This window comes from Heptranchias perlo, chromosome 6, assembly GCF_035084215.1.
Source record: "Heptranchias perlo isolate sHepPer1 chromosome 6, sHepPer1.hap1, whole genome shotgun sequence".
NCBI lineage: Eukaryota > Metazoa > Chordata > Chondrichthyes > Hexanchiformes > Hexanchidae > Heptranchias > Heptranchias perlo.
The window spans coordinates 83,359,852-83,377,202 of record NC_090330.1 but is presented as its reverse complement, the minus strand read 5'-3'; the positions used below and the strand labels follow the sequence as shown (position 1 = coordinate 83,377,202).

Below are 17,351 nucleotides of genomic sequence, written 5' to 3'. Positions count from 1 at the left end.
ATTCCACAACTCGCTTCACGAACGTGAACCTTTCCCTCCTGCACCAGCCCCGCAGCCATACTTTGACCATCCTAATTGTCCTCTCCTTAACCTATACAGTACTTGGCATGGGAGCCAACAGGAGATTACCACCCTGGAGGTCTTGTTTTACAATTTAATGCCTAAGTCCTTAAACTCCCTCTGCAAGACCTCAAACATATTTCTTTCTGTGTCAATAGTTCTAACATTCTGGCTTCTCTTCCTCCCTTTCCAGAAGTTTCTCTACCTGTTCCATGTCCTTTACCCTGGCACCAGGTAAATAAAATATCATTCAGGACTCCCAGTCATGGCTGCAAAAAAACAAAGATATTTATACCCGACTATAGAATCTCCCACTACTACAACCACCATATTGTGCCTCTCACAACCCTGGGTAGTCCCTTGTTCCATGTGCCACAATTCAGAACTTCAATTGTTTTCAAATTCTAAGTTGGTCAAAATTATCAGGATTTTTTTTTAAAGCTAATTGAGACAATATGTAACTTCTTGCAGAGGCAACAATGAGACACAGACAGTTCCAAGTTTACCAATTTCCAATGGCAATCCAATAAGAGACAGTGATTTGGTTGTTAACTGGCATTTTTTTAAGCAGTAAAGAAGGTAATGATATAAGTTCTCACTCCTGCCAGAACTTTCAGTGAAGTAAGAGAAAGGAAAAGAAGAAATTAAAAACAGCTGAAATCTCCCTAAAAGTTGACTTCTAATTGGTACTGAGTCCTGTTTACAATGTATAGAATCATAGAAAGTAACGGCATAGAAGGTGGCCATTAGGCCCATTGTGTCCGTACCCGCTGAGAAAGAGCTATCCATTTTAATCCCAATTTCTAGCACTTGGTCCATAGCCCTGTAGGTTACGGCACTTCAAGTGCACATCCAAGTACTTTTTAAATGAGGGTTTCTGCCTCTACCATCCTCTCAGGCAGTGAGTTCTAAATCCCTACCATCCTCTGGGTGAAAAAAATTCTCCTCAGCTCCCCTCTAATCCTTCTACTAGTCACTTTAAATCTATGTCCCCTGGTCACTGACCCCTGTGCGAAGGGAAATAGGTCCTCCCCATCCACTCTATCTAGTCACGTCATAATTTTATATACCAGGCAGAGTCAACACGGCTTTGTGAAAGGGAAATCATGTTTGACTAATTTATTAGGGTTCTTTGAGGAAGTAACAAGCAACGTAGATAAAGGGGATCCTGTGAATGTGGTGTACTTGGATTTCCAGAAGGCTTTTGACAAGGTGCCACATCAAGGGCTACTACACAAAAGAAGAGCTCATGGTGTAGGGGGTAACATATTAGCATGGATAAAGGATTGGTTAGCTGACAGGAAACAGAGTGTAGGCAGAAATGGGTCATTTTCAGGTTGTCAAGATGTTATGAGTGGAATGCCACAGGGATCAGTGCTTGGGCCTCAACTATTTACAATTTATATCAATGACTTGGATGAAGGGACCAAAGGTATGGTTGCTAAATTTGCTGATGACACAAAGGAAGGTAGGAAAGTAAGTTGTGAAGAAGACATAAGGGCCCCGATTTTATCGGGTAGGCGGGATGACAGTGGAGGGGCGATAGGGCTCACGGGTAACCTGCCCAGTAAAATCGGTCCGTTCCCCACGCAATCGCAGGTAGAATGGAGCCACTTAACGTGGCGTCCGGGTTCCTGCGCAGCGGGCGGACTGCCCACCTACATCACAGGCTGTCAGCTGGAGGAGCCCTATTTAAAGGGACAGTCCTCCAATGGCTGCTCCTGGAGCAAACACCCAAATTACACAGTGGAGCAGCACAGGGGAAAGGCTAATCCTAGATTCAGTGATGCCTCACTCCAGGTGCTACTGGATGGAGTGAGGAGGAGGAGGATGGATGTCTTTTACCCGGCAGACGGGAAGAAGTGGCCTGCCTCTGCCACCAAGAAGGCCTGGCTCGAGGTGGCAGAGGAGGTCACCAGCAGCAGTAACATCTCCCGCACCTGGATCCAGTGCAGGAAGCGCTTCAATGACCTAACTAGGTCAGCAAAAGTGAATACACTTACTCATTCTCCTACACTCCGTCTTCCACATCACCGCCCCCACCCCCCAACTCATTCTGCACTGCCAACACTACTCTATCATATCATTCCCCAAACCCACTCAAAGTTCATCCGCAACTTACCTGCACTTACTCACCGCTTCCTCACCTCCCCTGTACTCATCCCACCACTACCACTCAACCCACTCCTCATACAATGTCATGGCTCTGTCTCATACTCACCCACTGATGCATCTCTTTCACGGTAAGCCGCACCCAAACCAATGCATTCAGCGCTTGGCCACGTCACCATCACTCACTCACGCCTCTCTACTTTCTCCCCTTATAGGAGAAGAGAGCCCAGAATGCACGGGAGAGGGTGAGGACCGGAGGGGGGCTGCAACAGATTGTCGTCCTCACAGACGCGGAGCAGGAGGCGCTGGAGCTGAGCCGCACCCTCGAGTGCCTGTCCGTCAGGGACACTGAGACTGGCACCGGACAAACGTCTGGTGACTGAACTTTAACATTCAGCACACACAATATCAACTGATGTTAACATGCTTTGCCATCTTCAGCACCTCAACATTTGTCATCATGCTTAGTATTGCTTTCTGTTCTCTTACAGGGCCTTCAGCGACTGCTGTGACGGCGGAGGGCGATTCCTCAGAGGACTTGCCGGCCTCTGAGGGGGCACCGTCACATCTGAGCGAGCCATCCACCAGCGCAGATACACACACCTCGGTGGGTCCCCATCCTCAGTTGGTTGGGGTCACACATGGTGAGTCACCACACACGTGAGCACGAGCAGACACTGGTGGCAGGGGCAGTTGTGGTCAGTCTGCGTCGGTGGGAGCACTCTTTTCCTGGCTCTGCTCAGCTGGATACAGATGTTGAACCCTGGGGGTCATCCTTTAAAAGGAGAATGATCGAGGGACAGCAGCACATTTGCGAGGTGCTGGAACAGGTGCCACGCGCACTCTCCACAATCGCGCAGAGGATGGAGGAGTCCAACTACTGCATGAGTGGAATGGTCGCACAGGTAAGGGAGGGCATCTCTGAGATAATGTCGCGGGAATGTCTGCAAGGGAAGGAAGGCTAGCCTCCATCGAGCTTCAAGCACGGCTCACAAATGAGTCCATGCAGGCCCTGACAACGGCTCTTCGGATTCAGGGTGAATAACATTCTGCCGCCTTAAACAGACAGGCAGATACTCTAGCACTGGCTGCACACCTGTCCTCCAAACTGTCGTCCAGCAGAGTGGTAGGAGTGGTGAGGGCCTGGCCCAGGGGAGAGATGATGGCGAAAGGGGATATGGAAGTGGAGACACCACTCAAAGCGCCCCCACGTCTCACCCATTGCCCCCCTCTCAACCAGTACCCGCAATGCTGCCTCCTCTCCAGGTGGCCGAGTCTGCCCCTGCACAGGTGCAGGTGGAGCAGTCTTTAGAGGGGGCCTCATGGCACCGAAACCCAGAGGGCATAGACCCAAAGCATCTAATCGGTCAGGGCATGAACAAGCGCAACCCGCCACAGAGAATGCAGCATGTAGAAGTAGTTGGAAGCGAAAGGCAAAGGTTTTGTAAACAGAAAGGGGATGCAAAAGGGTGTTTGACAGTTGGTCATGTTTTTATTTATATTTGCTTTTTGTTAAACGCACATTAAATATTATTATTGTCACCACTACTGCCACGTCTTGGCCATTCTTGACTGGCTTGTGTAATAAGGCGCTTTCATGAGGTTCAGCATGAACACCCACACTTGATGCCACCCATTGAGTCACTCTACAGTGGGTGTATGTGTCGTTGCAGGACTGTTTTGTGCAGGGAGCGGGGGAGTGGGCTGGTGTGGCCGCCGCTCTGTCCAGGTGGTGAGGACTGGACTCGTCACACTGTCTGATGTTAGGAGAACCGTTCACATATCAATGACACCCTAGCCTCACGAGCAGCCAGCAGAGCCGCTGTTCTGCCCATGGGTTGCTCCTCCTCCTCCTCCTCCTCTGCCTCCTCCTCCGCCTTCTCCTCATCCTCCTTCTCCTCCTCGGTCGCCTCCTCCACAATGTGGGTGGCAGCTGTGGATGGGCTTCCTCCAGCGGCGCCCTCTTAATTGTGCCATGTTGTGCAGGGCAGAACACACGACTTTAATACGTCCCACTCTGTCTGGTGCGTATTGAAGCGCTCCCCCAGAACTATCAAGGCTCCTGAAGCGCATCTTGAGCTGCCCTACAGCATGCTCAGTTGTAGACCTAGTAGCGATGTGTCTATCATTATATAGACACTGTTGCTCGGTGGTGGGGTTTCTCAGAGGTGACATGAGCCACGTGTGCAGGGGGTATCCCTTGTCCCCGAGGAGCCAGCCCTTGCGGGTGTTCAGTGCGTGGAAGAGGGGTATGATGTTGGACTCCCGGAGGATGAAGGAATTGTGGCAGCTGCCAGGGTATCTGGCGCTCACGTGAAAGAATCTCTTGCGGTGGTCACAGATGAGCTGAGTGTTGATGGAGTGATAACCCTGACTGTTGATGAACAGTCCTGGCTCGTGTGGAGGTGCTCATATTGCTATATGGGTGTAATCGATTACACCCTGCACCCATGGGAAGCCAGCCACTGTGTGGAATCCCACTGCCCTCTCCATCTGGCTGAGGTTGTCCATGGGGAAGTTGACGTATTGCGAGACCCTGCGAAACAAGCCGTCGGTGACCTGCCTTATGCACTTGTGTGCAGACGACAGAGACACCCCGGCGATGTCCCCGGTGGCACCCTGGAATGATCCAGAGCCGAAGAAATCGAGGGCAGTGGTGACTTTGACAGCGACAGGTAAGGAGATGCTGCTCGGGCCTGCCGGGAGCAGCTTGGCATGAACAGGCTGCAGATGTCTGCGACTACCTGACAACTGACTGAGCCTCCGTATTCACTGCTCCTCAGAGAGGTCCAGGATGCTGAGCCTCGGTCTGTAGACCCTATTGCGACAGTAGTGCCTCCTGCGACATTGCACTCTCTATTGTTGCTCTCCGTGCTCTTGTGCAGGTGCCTGTGGCGCAGCACTGTGTTGTGGAGCTCCACGTGGTGGAGGTGGACAGCATGCCTGGTGAGGCCGGTGATGTTGCTTGTCCTCGGATGAAGTGATGAATGCAGCCATGGCACTCCCCCATCCTGACGGTGTGAGTTTGAGGGGGTCCGCAAAGTAGGTAAATGTGTTTGCACAGCAGAATTTTGAGTTTAAAGTCCAAATTTTGAGTGGAAAGGCAAAGGTCTTGCAGCCAAAACTTTGTCTGAAGTGACAGGGAGCCCTGCTGCAATAAATGAGGTTTTCTCCCCACCTGTCAAATAATCATTTGCATCTCCCACTGGCTGCTCGCTGAAACACGTCTGCTACAACATCACGGGAAACATGCTGAGGATCCTTCAAAATTGCACCCCTGCCAAAATGTCCAATGAGGTCTCTCAAGTACCTCAACGATCTGACTAACTATGTAAATCATCATCCCGCCGGCTTTAATTGCCGGTGGGAGTCCCGCATTCGGGAGGAGCGCGCGCACCCAAACGCATCACTGGGGAACCTGGAAGTCAGCAGGCTGGAGCTAGGCTCTGAACCCGCTCCGGATTTCTGCCATTTTACGAGCCCCCCTGCCCCCAACCCATCCGCCCCACCATCCGAAAATCCCCCAAGGGTCTGCAAAGGGATATAAATAGGTAAGTGAGTGGGCAAAAATTTGGCAGATGGAGTAAAATGTGGGAAATTGTGAACTTGTTCACTTTGGCAGGAGGAATAGAAAAGCAGTATATTGTTTAAATGGAGAGAGATTGCAGAACTCTGAGGTACAGAGGGATCTGGGTGTCCTAGTACATGAATCACAAAAAGTTAGTATGCAGGTACAACAAGTAATTAGGAAGGCAAATGGAATGTTGTCATTTATTGCAAGGGGAATGGAATATAAAAGTAGAGATGTTTTGCTACAGTTGTACAGAGCATTGGTGAGACCACATCTAGAATACTGTGAGCAGTTTTGGTCTCCTTATTTAAAAAAGGACATAATTGCTTTGAAGGCAGTTCAGAGAAGGTTCACTCAACTGATTGCTGGGATGAGGGGGTTATCTTATGAGGAGAGATTGGACAAGTTGGGCCTGTATACACTGGAGTTTAGAAGAATGAGAGGTGATCTTATTGAAACATATAAGATCCTGAGGGGGCTAGAAGGGGTAGATGCTGAAGGGATGTTTCCCCTTGTGGGAGAGACGATAACTAGGGGCCACAGTTTAAAATAAGGGGTCTCCCATTTAAGACGGAGATGAGGAGAAACGTTTTCTCTCTGAGGGACTCCCTTCCTCAGAGAACGGTGGAGGCAGGGTCATTGAATATTTTTAAGGTTGAGTTTGATAGATTGCTGATTAACAAGGGAGTCAAAGTAGACGGGAAAGTTGGATTGAGGTCACAATCAGATCAGCCATGATCTTATCAAATGGCAGAGCAGGCTCGAGGGGCCGAATGGTCTACTTCTGCTCTTAATTCGTAAGTTCGTATGTATGTACCTCAATTAAATCGCCCCTCAGCCTCCTTTGTTCCAAAGAAAACAACCCCAGCCTATCCAATCTTGTCTCATAGCTAAAATTCTCCAGTCCTGGCAACAACCTCGTAAATCTCCTCTGTACCCTCTCTAGTGCAATCACATCTTTCCTACTTCAGCTGTGGCCAAACTAGTGTTTTATACAGTTCTAGCAAAACCTCCTTGCTTTTATATTCTATGCCTTGGCCAATAAAGGAAAGTGTCCCATATGCCTTTTGATCCACCTGATCAACCTGTCCTGCTACCTTCAGAGATCTGTGGACATGCACTCCAAGGTCCTTCTCTTCCTCCACACCTCAGTATCCTCTCATTTATTGTGTATTCCTTTGCCTTGTTTGCCCTCCCCAAATGCATTACCTCACACTTCTCCAGACTGAATTCCATTTGCCACTTTTCTGCCCACCTGACCAGTTCATTGATATCTTCCTGCAATTTTCAGCTTTCCTCCTCACTATCAACAACATGGCCAACTTTTGTATCATCTGCAAACTCCTTAATCATGTCCCTTAAATTTAGGTCTAAATCATTTATATATACCACAAAAAGCAAGGGGCAGAAAACATTGCTGGGAGTTGTTTATAGACCAAACAGTAGTGGCAATGTTGGGCACGCTATAAAGCAGGAAATTAGAAGTGCATGTAACAAGGGTAATACAGTAATCATGGGGGACTTCACTCTACATATAGATTGGGCAAACCAAATTAGCACTAATACTGTGGAGGACAAATTCCTGGAATGAATACGAGATAGTTTTCTAGATCAGTATGTTGAGGAACCAACTAGGGAACAGGTTATTTTAGATCTGGTATTGTGCAATGAGAAAGCGTTAATTAATAACCTTGTTGTAAAGGAGCCCTTAGGGAAGAGTGACCATAATATGATAGAATTCTTCATTCAGTTTGAAAGTGATGTAGTTCAATCCGAAACTAGGGTCTTAAATCTAAACAAGGGAACCCACAAAGGTATGAGGCGCAAGTTGGCTGTGGTTGATTGGGGAGCTACATTAAAAGGTATGACGGTAGACAGGTAATGGCTAGCATTTAAAGAATTAATACATAAGTTGCAAAAAATATATATTCCTTTAAGGCACTAAAACCAAACAGGAAAAGTGGTCCAACCGTGGCTAACAAGAGAAATTAAAGATAGTATTAAATCAAAGGAAGAGGCATATAAAGTTGCCGGAAAAATCAGTAAGCCTGAGTATTGGGAGCATTTAAGAATTCATCAAAAGAGGACCAAAAAATTGATAAAGAAAGGGAAAATAGAATATGAGAGTAAACTAGCGAGAAACATAAAAAATGATTGTAAAAGCTTCTATGGGTATGTAAAAAGGAAAAGACTGGCGAAGGCAAATTACAGACAGAGACAAATTACAGACAGAGACGGGAGAATTTATAATGGGGAATAAGGAAATGGCAGAGAAATTAAACAAATACTGTGGGGGCCCGATATTAGCACCCGCTATTGGGTGCGTTCCTGGAGGGGGGGGCTCCGAAAATCGGGGAATCCCGGAGCAGGTCGGGAGCCCGGCTCCAACCCGCCCAATTCCGGGTTCCCCACAGACGTGCTGACGTGCGTGCGCAGCCCCCGCATGTGGGACTCCCGCAGGCAATTAAAGCCGGCGGGGTGCCACTCGACAGTATTTATTGTGGTATTTCAGGTCGTTAACAGACCTGATTAAGGGAATATTTCAGGAGGGGTGGGATTTTACAAACAACTGGGACTGTTTCCCGTACTGGGGGAAACACTCCAAGTTGAAATGGACGTGTTGCAGCTGTCAGCCTGTGGCAGCTGCAAAGGTCCATTTGACAGGTGGCTTGGGGGAGACCCTCACTCATTGCAGAAGGCCACTCTGTCACTTTGGACAAAGTTTGGCCTCCACCACCCTCCTCCGAACAAGAATATTCACCAACTTGCACACTTACCCCGGGGTCCAGACACATGTACCTACCTTACGGACCACCTCAGATATACATCATCCAGATGGGGGCTGCCGTAGCTGCAGTCATGACCTCCTCGGAGGGCGAACAGCATCACCAGCCTCGCCGGCCACGCCGTCCACCTCTGACATGTGGAGCTCCACAACACAGTGCTGTGACACATCCACCTGCACAGCAGGAGGGAGGGCAACCACAGAGAGAGATGCTTCGCAGAGGCTACTACGCTCGCCACAGGGTCCACAGACCGAGGCTCAGCTTCCTGGACCTCTCTGAGCAGCAGTGCACATGGAGGCTCAGAGTCACTCGACATGTAGTCGTGGACATCTGCAGCCTCCTTCATGCCGAGCTGCTCCAAGCTGGCCCCAGCACCATCTTCTTACCTGTTGCTGTCAAAGTCACCAATTCTCTCAACAACTTCTCCTCCGCATCCTTCCAGGGTGCCACCAGGGACATCGCCGAAGTCTCTCAGTCGTCTGCACAAAAGAGCCCTGCAAATACACCTACACCCACTCTGTAGTGACACAATGGGTGGCATCAGGTGTGGGTCTTCATTGTGATCCTTAGGAAAAGGGCATTATTGCAAAAACCAGACAAGATTCGCGAAGACATGGCAGTGGTGGCGCCAATATAATATGTGGTGTGAGTTGATCACAAATTAAACAGCAGTAAAAACCATGACAAACCCTCAAACACCCTTGTGCATCCCCTTCATGCTCACGACACGTTTGGCTTAGGCTTCCTACTGCACATATGTGATGCATGCCCTGTGGCTGCAGCACAAGTATTAGCAGGTTGAGTGAGGCTGACCATGAAAGAGATGCATGAGAGGGTGAGTATGAGATAGAGCCATGAGATTGTATGAGGATTGGGTTGAGTGGTAGTGGCGGGATGAGTACTGGCGAGGTGAGTAAGTGCAGGTAAGATGAGGATGAGCTTTGATTGGGTTTGAGGGGTGATGTGACAGAATAGTGTTGGCAGTGCAGAAGGAGGTGTGGGGTGGGGGCGGTGATGTGGCAGACGGAGTGTAGGGGAATGAGTAAGTGTACTCACTTTGGCTGACCTACTGAGGTCATTGCAGCGCCTCCTGCACTGTATGCAGGTGCGCGATTATGTTGGTGGGTGCAGGTGACCTCCTCTGCCACCTCAAGCCAGGCCTTTTTGGTGGCAGAGGCAGGCCGCTTCCTCCCGCCCGCCGGGGGGAAGATCTCTGTCCTCCCCCTCCTCCTCACCCCATCCAATGATACCTGGAGTGAGCCATCATTAAACTGGGAGCAGCCTTCCCCCTGGGCTGCTCCATGCTGTAATTTTTATGATTTCTTGCAGCATCTGTCAGTGGAGGACTGCCCCTTTAAATAGAGCTCCTCCAGCTGACAGACCTTACTGTGCATGCGCAGCCCACCCGACGCGCAGGTCAGCAGCGGGGCACCCGGAAGTCCAGGTAAGTGGATCCAATTAGGCTGCGATCGCGCTCGGAGCAGACTGATTTCACCGGGCGCGTTACCCACGCGCCCAATAGCCCCCCCGCCGTGAACCCGCCGCCCTCCTAATATCGAGCCCTGTATGTCTGTCTTCATGGAAGAAGGCACAAAAAACCTCCCAGAAATATGAGAGAACCAAAGGCCTGGCGAGAATGAGGAACTGAAAGAAATTAGTATTAGTAAAAAAAATAGTTCTAGAGAAATTAATGGGACTGAAGTCGATAAATCTCAAGGACCTGATGATTTACATCCCAGGGTTTTGAAAGAGGTGGTTATAGAGATAGTGGATGCATTGGTTGTCATCTCCCAAAATTCTATAGATTCTGGCATGGTTCCTGCAGATTGGAGGGGAGCAAATGTAACCCCACTATTTAAGAAAGGAGGGAGAGAGAAAACAGGGAACTACAGACCTGTTAGCCTGACATCAGTAGTAGGGAAAATGCTGGAATCTATTAGAAAGGATGTGATAACAGGACACTTAGAAAATAATAATAAGATTTGGCAGGGTCAACATGGAATTATGAAAGGGAAATCATGTTTGATAAAACTATTGGAGTTCTTTGAGGATTTAACTAGTAGAATAGATAAGGGGAACCAGTGGATGTGGTGTATTTGGATTTTCAGAAGGCTTTCGATAAGGTCCCACTCAGGAGGTTGGTGAACAAAGTTAGAGCACGTGGGGGTAATATACTGGCATGGATTGCGAAATGGTTAACAGACAGAAAACAGGGAGCAGGAATAAACGGGTCATTTTCAGGTTGGCAGACTGTGACTAGTGGGGTACCGCAGGGATCGGTGCTTGGGCCCCAGCTAGTCACAATCTATATCAATGATTTGGATGAGGGGACCAAATGTAACATTTCCAAGTTTGCTACTGACACAAAATTAGGTGGGAATGTGAGTTGTGAGGAAAATGCAAAGAGGCTTCAAGGGGATATGGACAGGCTAAGTGAGTGGGCAAGAACATGGCAGATGGAATATATTGTGGAAAAATGTGAAGTTATCCACTTTGGTCGGAAAAACAGAAATGCAGAGTGTTTTTTAAATGGTGAGAGATTGGGAAATGTTGATGTTCAAAGGGACCTGGGTGTCCTTGGACATGAGTCACTGAAAGCTACTGCAAGCAATTAGGAAGGCAAATGGTATGTTGGCCTTTATTACAAGAGGAATTGAGTACAAGAGTAAAGATATCTTACTGCAATCATATAGGACCTTGGTGAGACCGTACCTGGAGTATTGTGTACAATTTTGGTCTCCTTACTCAAGAAAGGATATACTTGCCATAGAGGGAGTGCAATGAAGGTTCACCAGACTGATTCTTGGGATGGCAGGATTGTCGTAAGAAGAGAGATTGAGTAGACTTGGCCTGTATTCTCTAGCATTTAGAAGAATGAGACATAATCTCATTGAAACATACAAAATTCTTTCAGGGCTCAACAGGGTAGATGCAGGGAGAATGTTTACCCTGGCTGGGGAGTCTAGAACTAGGGGTCACAGTCTCAGAATAAGGGGTAGGCCATTTAGGACTGAGATGAGGAGAAGTTTTTTCACTCAGAATGTGGCCAATCTTTGGAATTCTTTACCCCAGAGGGCTGAGACTATCGTGGATAGCACGTTCAGTGAGGTGGTCACACCGCAGGTAAAGATTAGGCAGGCAGAAAGGAAATGGGTGACCGCAAGGCAGAGTAAAAAGACCAGGCAGGTAGAGCAGGAGTCCCCTGGGGCCATCTCCCTCTCAAGCAGATATTCTGCTTTGGATACTGTTGGGGGAGATGGCTTATCAGGGGAAAGCAGCAAGAGCCAAGTTCGTGGCACCATGGGTGGCTCTGCTGCACAGGAGGGGAGAAAGAAGAGTGGCAGGCCTATAGTGATAGAGGATTCAATTGTAAGGGTAACAGATAGGCATTTCTGCAGCCGTAAACGTGACTCCAGGATGGTACGTTGCCTCCCTGGTGCTAGGGTCAAGGATGTCACGGAACGGCTACAGGGCATTCTGGAGGGGGAGGGTGAACAGCCAGTAGTCGTGGTCCATATCGGTACCAACGACATAGGTAAAAAAAAAGGGATGAGGTCCTGCAAGGTGAATTCAAGGAGTTAGGAGATAAATTAAAAAGCAGGACCTCAAAGGTAGTGATCTCAGGATTACTACCAGTGCCACGTGCTCGTGAGTATAGGAACAGGAGAACAGACAGGATGAATGTGTGGCTGCAGGGATGGTGTAGGAGGGAGGGATTTAGATTCCTGGGACACTGGGACCGCTTCTGGGGAAGGTGGGACCTGTACAAGAGAGACGGGTTACACTCGAGCAGGACCAGGACCAATGTCCTCGCGGGGGTGTTTGCTAGTGCTGTTGGGGAAGGTTTAAACTAGAGTGGCAGGGGGATGGGAACCTTAGCGGGGAGTCAGAAGGGAGTAAAGTTGAGAGCAGCAAGAGAGGGGAAGATCCAGCGGAGATTTACAATACAAATAGTACAAACAGTTGTTCAAGAACAAGTGAAAGGGAAAAGCGTAGAGCAGCGGAAAGAAAGTGTACTTTAGACACGACAGATAAAGTGAAAACTAGAAGGCGTCAGGCGATTATCCCAGCATCAGACTAGGGTGTGTGGCCCAACTAAAAGTTCTATATACAAATGCATGGAGTAAAAGGAATAAATTAAATGAACTACAGCTTCAAATTCAAATTGGAGGGTATGACATGATAGCTATTACTGAGACATGGCTGCAGGACGGTCAGGATTGGGAACTAAATATACCGGGTTATAAGGTCTACAGGAGAGATAGGGAAAATGGAAGAGTGGGAGGAATAGCCTTCATGATTAGAAATGAAATCAATTCAATGATAAAGGAGGATATAACGAGAGGTAAGCAGCCAAAGAGACCTTATGGGTTGAATTGAGAAATAGGAAAGGATCCAAGACTATAGTGGGAATTGTGTCTCGGATCCCTGGCAGCAGCTCTGAAGTGCTAGATTGTATAAATGCAGAGATTAGACAAGCATGTAAGAAAGGCATAGTGGTCTTAATGGGGGACTTTAACCTTCACATAGATTGGGGAAAGCAGACTAGCAACTGTCAGAAAGGTAGTGAATTTCTTGAGTGTGTCTGGGATAGTTTTTGACAGCAGTATGTCCCAGAGGCAACAAGGGGGCAAGCCATACTAGATTTAGTAATGAGTAATGAACCAGATTTAGTTAACGGCTTAACTGTGCGTGATCATAACATGATCGAGTTCAATGTAGTGTTTGAAAGGGAAAAAAGTGAGTCAGCTGCTAAGATTCTAGACTTGGGCAAGGCCGACTTCAATGGGATGAAACAGAGACTGTCCACAGTAAACTGGGCAAATCTGTTAATGGGTAAAACGACTCATGATCAGTGGGAAATGTTTAAAGAAACATTTAATGAGATACAGAACTGGTTTATACCCCTGAGGGCCAAGAACTCTACTTGCCAAAAAAAACAGCCATGGACAACTAAAGAGGTAAGGGACAGTATAAGACATAAGGAAAGGGCATACAAAAAGGCAAAAAATAGCACAGATCCTGGCAAATGGGAAAGATACAAAGATCAACAAAGGGTCACAAAACAGATAGTAAGAGCTACAAAAAGAGAGTATGAAAAGAAACTTGCAAGGGATATCAAAACCAATACAAAGAACTTTTATAGTTATATTAGGAAAAAGAGGGTGGTCAGGAGCAGTGTTGGCCCCTTAAAAACTGAAAGTGGGGATATTGTCATTGACAATGGGGAAATGGCGGACATGTTGAATAATTACTTTGCGTCAGTATTTACAGTAGAAAAAGAGGATAGCATTCCGGAAATCCCAAGAAAACTAATATTGAATCGGGGACAGGGACTCGATAAAATTAACATAAGTAAAGCAACAGTAATGAAGAAAATAATAGCACTAAAGAGTGACAAATCCAGAGGACCAGATGGTTTCCATCCCAGGGTTTTAAAGGAAGTAGGGGAGCACATTGCAGATGCCCGAACTATAATCTTTTAAAGTTCGCTAGATTCAGGAACTGTCCCTCCAGATTGGAAAATTGCACATGTCACTCGGCTTTTTAAGAAAGGAGAGAGAGGGAAACCGGGGAATTATAGACCAGTTAGCCTAACATCTGTTGTGGGGAAATTGCTGGAGTCTATAATTAAGGATAGGGTGACTGAATATCTCGAGAATTTTCAGTTAATCAGGGAGAGCCAGCACGGATTTGTGAAAAGTAGGTCGTGCCTGACAAACTGATTGGGCCCGATGTTAGCAGGGCTGCAGGTTCTTGGCGGGGGGGCTATCGGGCGCGTGGGTAATGCGCCCGGTGAAATTAGTCAGCTTCCCGCGCGATTGTAGCAGACAATCCACTAATTGGATCCACTTACCTGGTCCTCCGGGTTCCCCACTGCTGATCTGCGCTTCGGGCGGGCTGCGCATGCGCAGTAAGATATGTCAGCTGGAGGAGCTCTATTTAAAGGGGCAGTCCTGCACTGACAGATGCTGCAAGAAATCATAAAAATTACAGCATGGAGCAGCCCAGGGGGGAAGGCTGCTCCCAGGTTTAATGATGGCTCACTCCAGGTGTCATTGGATGGGGTGAGGAGGAGGGGGAGGACAGAGATCTTCCTCCCGGTGTGCGGGAGGAAGTGGCCTGCCTCTGCCACCAGGAAGGCCTGGCTCGAGGTGGCAGAGGAGGTCACCTGCACCCACCAACCTAATGGCGCACCTGCATACAGCGCAGGAGGCGCTCCAATGACCTCAGTAGGTCAGCCAAAGTGAGTACACGTAGTCTTTCCCCTACACTCCGTCTGCCACATCACTGCCCCCACCCCACACCTCCTTCTGCACTGCCAACACTACTCTGTCACATCACCCCTCATATCCACTCAAACCTCATCCTGATCTGACCTGCACCTACTCACCTCGCCAGTACTCATCCCGCCACTAAGACTCAACCCAATCCTCATACAATCTCATGGCTCTATCTCATACTCACCCTCTCATGCATCTCTTTCACGGCCAGCCTCACTCAACCTGCCACTACCTGTGCTGCAGCCACAGGGCATGCATCACATATGTGCAGTAGGCAGCGTAAGGCAAACGTGTCGTGAGCATGAAGGGGATGCTCAAGGGTGTTTGAGGGTTTGTCATGGGTGTTACTTATATTGAATTTCTGACCAACTCACATTACATATTATATTGGCACCACTATTGCCACATCTTTGCGAATCCTGTCTGGTTTGTGCAATAATGCCCTCTCCTGAGGATCACTATGAGGACCCACAACTGATGCCACCCATTGTGTCACTGCAGAGTGGGTGTAGGTGTATTTTCAGAGCTCTTTTGCGCAGACGACTGAGAGACATCGGCGATGTCCCCGGTTGCACCCTGGAAGGATGCGGAGGAGAAGTTGTTGAGGGCAGTGGTGACTTTGACAGCGACAGGTCAGAAGATGGTGCTCGGGCCAGCCGGAAGCAGCTCGGCATGAAAGAGGCTGCAGATGTGCACGACTACATGTCGAGTGACTCTGAGCCTCTTTGTGCACTGCTGCTCAGAGAGGTCCAGGAGGCTGAGCCTCGGTCAGTGGACCCTGTGGCGAGGGTAGTGCCCTCTGCGACGCATCTCTCTCTGCGGTAGCCCTCCCTCCTGCTGTACAGGTGGATGAGTCACAGCACTCTGTTGTGGAGCTCCACGTTTCAGAGGTGGACGGCGTGGATGGCGAGGCTGGTGATGCTGTTCGCCCTCCGAGGAGGTCATTACTGCAGCTACGGTGGCCCCCATCCGCAAGATGTACATCTGAGGGGGTCCACAAGGTAGGTACGTGTCTCCGGACCACTTGGTAAGTGTGCTGGTTGGTGACTTTGACTGTCAGGAGGAAGGTGGTGGAGGCCAAACTTTGTCCCAAGTGACAGAGTGGCCTCCTGCAATGGGTGAGGGTCTCCCCCCACCTGTCAAATGGACCTTTGCAGCTGCCACAGGCTGACAGCTGCAACACGTCCATTTGACCTGGGAGTGTTTCCCCCAGTGTGGGAAACAGTCCCAGTTTGCTCTAAAATCCCACCCCTCCTCACATAATCCCTTAATCAGGTCAGTTAATGACCTGAAATACCTAAATAAATACTGTCAAGTGGCATCCCGCTGGCTTTAATTGCCTGCGGGATTCCCACCAGCGGGGGCTGCGCGCGCACACCGGCGCGTCAGCGGGGAACCCGGATGTGCGTGGGTTCGGGGCGGGCTCCGGTCCCACTCCGGGATTCTCTGATTTTCGGAGCCCCCCCGCCAGGAACGCACCCGATAGCGGGTGCTGAAATGACACCCATTGAATTTTTTGAAGAGGTAACTAAAGTAGTGGACAGGGGAATGTCAATGGATGTTATTTATATGGACTTCCAGATGGCATTTGATAAGGTCCCACATAAGAGACTGTTAGCTAATTTAGAAGCCCATGGAATCGAGGGAAAAGTACGGACTTGGTTTGGATATTGGCTGAGCGAAAGGCGACAGAGAGTAGGGATAATGGGTAAGTATTCACATTGGCAGGATGTGACTAGTGGAGTTCCGCAGGAATCTGTCTTGGGGCCTCAATTATTCACAATATTTATTAACGACTTAGATGAAGGCATAGAAAGTCTCATATCTAAGTTTGCCGATGACACAAAGATTGGTGGCATTGTAAGATGAAAACATAAAATCACAAAGTGATATTGATAGATTTGGTGAATGGGCAAAACTGTGGCAAATGGAATTCAATGTAGACAAATGTGAGGTCATCCACTTTGGATCAAAAAAGGATAGAACAGGGTACTTTCTAAATGGTAAAAAGTTAAAAACTGTGGAGTTCCAAAGGGACTTATGGGTTCAGGTACATAGATCATTGAAGTGTCATGAACAGGTGCAGAAAATAATCAAGAAGGCAAATGGAATGCTGGCCTTTATATCTCGAGGACTAGAGTACAAGGGGGCAGAAGCTATGCTGCAGCTATACAAAACCCTGGTTAGACCGCACCTGGAGTACTGTGAGCAGTTCTGGGCACCGCACCTTCGGAAGGACATATTGGCCTTGGAGGGAGCGCAGCGTAGGTTTACTAGAATGATACCCGAACTTCAAGGGTTAAGTTACGAGGAGAGATTACAAATTGGGGTTGTATTCTCTGGAGTTTCGAAGGTTAAGGGGTGATCTGATCGAAGTTTATAAGATATTAAGGGGAACGGATAGGGTGGATAGAGAGAAACTATTTCCGCTGGTTGGGGATTCTCGGAGTAGGGGACACAGTGTAAAAATTAGAGCCAGACCTTTCAGGAGTGAGATTAGAAAGCATTTCTACACACAAAGGGTGGTAGAAGTTTGGA

General features: G+C 48.4%; 1 protein-coding gene across 2 annotated transcripts in view; it reads right to left on the bottom strand.

The window, feature by feature from the left end:
- Positions 1–17,351, bottom strand: part of uggt2 (UDP-glucose glycoprotein glucosyltransferase 2) — a 685,376-nt gene that overhangs the window by 274,281 nt on the left and 393,744 nt on the right. The window lies entirely within an intron of this gene.